At 32.1% G+C, this 5,921-nt stretch overlaps 1 non-coding gene across 1 annotated transcript; it reads left to right on the forward strand.

Annotated features, from left to right (window-relative positions):
• LOC116206481 lies at positions 1-107 on the forward strand. The gene has a single exon (XR_004156711.1). It is a non-coding gene; the product is annotated as a small nucleolar RNA R71 (small nucleolar RNA).
• The last annotated feature ends 5,814 nt before the right edge of the window (positions 108-5,921 follow it).

Here is a 5,921-nt window from a genome sequence, read left to right on the forward strand (position 1 = left end):
AATCCGTGATGTGGGCACTTTCTGATTGCCTCCTTGAATCTCTCCCATGCCTCATAAAGTGATTCACCATTGAACTTGGTGAAGTTAGTGATTTCGTTCCTCAATCTTGCAGTCCTAGCTGGTGGGAAAAATCTCCTGAGAAACTTAGATGAAAGGTCGGCCCAGGTGGTGATGGACTCTTGTGGCAGTGAATTGAACCAGGCTCTCGCTTTATCCCTAAGTGAGAAAGGAAAAAGCTGTAATCTAATAACATCATCAGTGACATTATTCATCTTTACCGTGTTACAGTATTGGAGGAATCCTGCAATATGCTCATCAGGACTCTCGTTGGGATATCCTCCAAACTGATTTGATTGAACCATCTGGATGAGTGCTCGCTTCAGTTCAAAGTTATTAACTGGAATAATGGGCATTCTGATCGCAGAACCCATAATAGTAGGTACTGCATAGTCTCGAAGTGCTCTGCCAGCACCCTGTATTTGGCGGTTGATGTCATCGTCTGCCATCTCAACTGCCTGCAATTCTTCACTTCTTCTGTTCTCTCTTCTCAACCGATGCAAGGTGCGCTCTATCTCAGGATCTAATGGTAGAAGTTCAGCACTTCTACTCCTGCGCATAGAATACCTGCAAAGAGAACAAGAAATAAACACACAGTAAAGTGCGCCTAAATTAACAATAGAACTAAAAGTGGTCTAATATTAAGTTAATCCCCGGCAACGGCGCCAAAAACTTGGTCCACTGCAAATATATATAAAAATAAGCGCGAATTCTACCAGCAAGTATACTGAGTCAGATCAAGTAATATAGTGATGAATATAGTGTCGATCCCACGAGGATTAATTAAGTACTAAACCTATATTAGATTCTATTATTATCTAAGCAATCAAATTGAGAGAATTAACTAATTAACTACTAATCAACCTAAATCGTCACAAAGAGCAGAAAGAAAATTGTATGAAAATATATCAATTGAAAGTGGGAAAAACAGAATCCACTCTAGTTTCACTAATCAGATTGCCATCATGTTATATAAATTAATAGCTATGTGGTTATTCAAGTGAGTTTATCAAGCCTTTAAAATTAAAGTCTTAAACCCTTAATTAATCATTTAGCTCCCGCATCTCTAATTAATAGTGGACTTTAAATTATAATCATACACCTTCCAGTGCTATGATTGTCTAATGCCCTAAATTAATTATCCCTAATGTCTTAGCGAATAACTAACTAGAAACATTGTATTAATCCATGGATAATCTCTAATTAAACTAATTAACGCAGCTTCCGCATTTAACTAATTAGTCTAATCAAGAATTCCTAACAAACATTATATCAACTCCCGTATCAATAATGTTTCTAACAATTATAACCAATTAAGAATTAAAATTGAAATTATAGGAATTGCAATCATGAATCATTAACACATCTATTAATCCTAGAACATGGCGACAATCATCATATTAGTTACCTAGGGTTTCATCATATTCCCACAAGAAAAGCTTAGAACATCATGGAATTGAAAACACAATTATAATTTAAAGGAGTCATTGCAATAGAATTCATATTCAGCAGTAAACTCAAGATATTGAATCCTAAAACAAAAACCCAACAATTCCTTTAAGGATTTGTCTCTTCCACAATTCTTCGCTTCAAATCAATTGATCCAGGTGACGGCTCCAGACAACACTCTCTCAAAAAAACTCTCTAGGTTAAAAGAATGGTGAAAGATCGCTCCCCCCCAGGGTTTCCTAATCTTGTTATGAGGAGTATTTATATCCAAAACAAAAAAAAGATTTCCGAAAGATATAGGCTGGCTCCAAATTGCGCAAAACTCCTCAATATTGCTCGTAATTCCATCTAAGTCCTCAAAGACCTACAATATCAAATTACACATAATTAAACACCGACTTCTTATAATTTCTATAAAATTAATAATAATTTAACATGAATTGCACAATAAAATATGAGTATAATATGCCCTTATCAATCGTTCGTTGTTATACATCATTTATCTAAAAAGCAAAAAGGGGCACCTCATTCGCCGACTTTTCATCTTTTAAAATGTAATAAATTCAGCATAATTTCCACCTAAATTTATTCATTACTACAAGTTCATAAAATACACAAGCTAAATTTCTTATTTTATATTATTTTTCCTCAATTTCATGAAAAAAAAAACTAAACACTTACATTTCAAAAAATAATTAGTAAGTAATCGTAAAATAAATCAATTATAATAGTGAATATAAAAGATGATTTTAAATTTAAAATTTTGAGAAAGTAATGTTTGTTATAGAAAAGTAATCAAATGAGAGATCTCTTTAGAAAAAATTTACCACAAATCTTGCGCAACGGGCTTGTTCATGGGCTAGTTATTTTTAAGGCCCAGTAAACAAATTAAGAGAGAGCCTGCAAGAGATTGGGCCTAAATTGGTTAAATTGACATTGCTTAAGGTTAATATGGTGCCCTATTAGAAGCCCAACACGGTCAATAAAAAGCCCATGGAAGCGTATTTTTTGATGAAAGTAGAAAAAAGAGAAGGAAAGGAATCGGAGCACATTGGTTTTTGTAGTTGCAGCCTGATCATATTCACTCTCCCTCAAGAGGAAATTCGTTCCTCAAGTATGGAACTGGGAATCAATTGCCCACTTAAATCAACAACTGCTCCAAGTTTCGATCGTCGATGGTAATGGTGCCAAGAAGGGTGACCTCTACGAGATTGTTATCAAGCACTGTACCTCAACTCTAAAACCTGGTCTCTTCGAATCTTAACAACGACAGAAGGCTTGGGGTCGGGGCACAAGTTTCTGCAACTATTAAATCGATACCAGTTGTAGGATTATCCAAGAGCTATATGGATCTTGCTCGAGGCATAGGTTTGGTATACCAAAGGCCCTAGTTTAAATAGGATTGATTGGGTTCATGATTTACACCGAGCGAGCATTTAGAGTTTTCAATCTCCTTTAGAGAAGCCTTCCGCTAACTCAATCCGTTCCTAGCAAGAAGGAAGCACAATTCAAAGTTAGTCCTTCTCTATTAAAGGGAATAACAAGAAAAAAGATTTAGACTATAACCTATATTTTTGATCCAGTTGTAATAGTATGGAATGTGTTCTTATTAAGCATAATGTTCCATTCGATATTATATCAAATACTACCATATATTTTTTTTCGGTATGAACCATGCTATCCGGAAGCCCAATGGAGTCTCGACTAATTCAGTCTAGCTGGATTGGTCCATTAAAAAATAAAACTCTCATAGCGTGAATTTTCTGCATTCACAAGGACTCGAACCTGAGATCTTACTTAAGCGGAACAAATGCTAAACCGCTTGAACCAATCCACATTGGTAATACTACCATATATTTTGTTCACCCAAAAAAATACTACACATATATTTTCACCAAAAAAATATTACACTATATTTATTTTGACCAAAATACGAAGAAAATTTTAAATATTCAGATATTTTTCTGGTAAAATAAGGGAAAATTGTCTAAATTTTCCAAACAGACCCTAGTAAGAATTAAATTCAGAGATTAGTCTTGCTCTATTAAAGGGAATAACAAGAAAAGAATTCAGTCTATAATCTATATTTTCGATCCAGTTGTAACAGTTTGCAATGTCTTTGCCTTTAAGCACAACGTTCCATTCAATATATATCGAATTCTACACCATATATTTTCACATAAAAAAAAAACACAGCATATTATTCTGACCAGAAAAAAAATATAAATCTTCAGACGTTTTTCTGGTAAAATCGTGGAAAACTTTCTAAGCTTTCTAAACAGACCCTTTTAAGAACTAAATTCAAAGACACACAAGTCGTACTCTTTTAATTAGAGGGAATAACAAGAAAAGAATTTAAGTGATAATCTATATTTTCTATCCAGTTTTAACGGTTTGGAATGTGTTGTCGTTAAGCACAATGTTCCATTCAGTATTATATCAAATACTACCCCATATATCTTCACCCAATCAGGCCATATTCATTTTGACCAAAATACGACAAAGAAATAAAAATATTCTTATTTTTTTAGTAAAATCATGAAAAATTTCTGAAATTTCTAAAGAGATAAATTCAAAGATTAGTCCTGCTCTGTTAAAGGGAATAACAACAAAATAACTTAGATTATAAGCTACATTTTGCGATTCAGTTTTAACAGTTTGGATGTCTTGTCGTTAAAGCACGATGTTCCATTCAATATATAATAATACTACACCATATACTCTCACTCAATATATATATATATATATTGCACCATTTTCTTTTTACCAAAATACGACCCCATATAATCTGCTGCAATTTCACCAAAATATTCCATTCTCTCAGCTCAGCAATATTGGGACTACCTCATCGAGATCAATAATCAGTAATTTCAGTAATATAATACAAGAAATCATATCGTGTTGAGGCTAACAAGCTATGACGATCAAATTAATTCGTATGATAATGAATATTTGCCTTATAAAAAAAGAAAGCATTACTCAATGCTAATTTAACAAGGAGGAATATTTAGGGAAAAAAAAAGGAGAGGAAAATTTCCCAAAATCCTTCCTTTCAACGTAACCGTACAGTAAGTCATTGGAAAAAATTATCCTTTGCATATATCTATATATCGGAATCCAAAGAACCATATCTTTCAACACAGGATATGAAGAATCCGGACTCTCAACAGTTTAAGTTAGCCTAAGATTGCGAAGAGGGTAAGAGCATGTCTAGGAATCAAGATGTTTCAGATTCAATTCTCATTAATAAGATTACTCATATCCAGTTATTTAGATTGTTATTTTCTTTACCAACCTCATGAAGCTCCGCTGTAAGGAAAAAAAAAAACCTAAGATTGTTCATGCAAGTTGGAACAGAACAAATATGGAAACTTATGTGAACATAATTTTCATATCTACTAAGTTAATTCAACCGTGAGATGCATGGGTCTAGAGTTTTAAAAGAACGATTTTTAAGAGTATACTTGTTTTCATTAATGTTACTAAAGAACAATAAAAAAAGAAAAATTAATATCCATTTTTTTATAAGTAATATATGGCCCTCTAAAAAACATATGTATATAAATTATATTGTTCCTCGGAAAATTCATTTTTATTGGAGAAGTACTAAAATTCTTGAAGTATAATAATGTATTTGCATTATTGAGACTATGATAAATTTATACAAATATAAATATGAATATGTAAAGAATAAGATCATGTCCCGCTCAAAAGCCTTACAACATAATCTATATTTTTATTATAAATAACCCACCATTTGGTTCTTTTTTCTTTTTTATTATGAAGAATGAAAAAGAGTATTACATTTTAAAATATTTTATTAGGAATTATCATTGAATGACACATGGCCGAAACTCTTCTTTAGCTTAATATATATATATATATATATATATATATATATATAGCTAAATTAAACTTTTGTTTGGTTTTCACCTATAAAACTTTATTCTACTTAACTCAATTATATTCTTCCCCAAATTCAATACTGCAATCGTTACTGTTTTGCCTTTTTCTTCATTTAATAATATTTTTTCACTCATACTTTTTCTTAATCAATTTTATAATCATTTATTTATAATAAATTCTCCATTTACTTTCATTTCTATATATACATACATATATATATTCTCACATATCCATATATTTATCAATGCTTACAATCATTACACAAAAGAGTTGGATCACGATCCAACTCGAAAACCAAATGCAAGCTATTAATTCCAATTCTAAGATCTTGTACAAACAATTACTCCCAGTAATACATGCTTAAAATGGAAGACACAGACATCATGTATACTTACCGAACAAACCGTTAACAGGGATGCGCAAATTGCTTTCTCTTCCCTTAATCCTCTTTCTCACATCACATTAATTATAGAGACTTTCTGATGGTTCAATTTCTGTAAACCCTAACG

Source organism: Punica granatum, chromosome 4, assembly GCF_007655135.1.
Source record: "Punica granatum isolate Tunisia-2019 chromosome 4, ASM765513v2, whole genome shotgun sequence".
Classification (NCBI taxonomy): Eukaryota; Viridiplantae; Streptophyta; class Magnoliopsida; order Myrtales; family Lythraceae; genus Punica; species Punica granatum.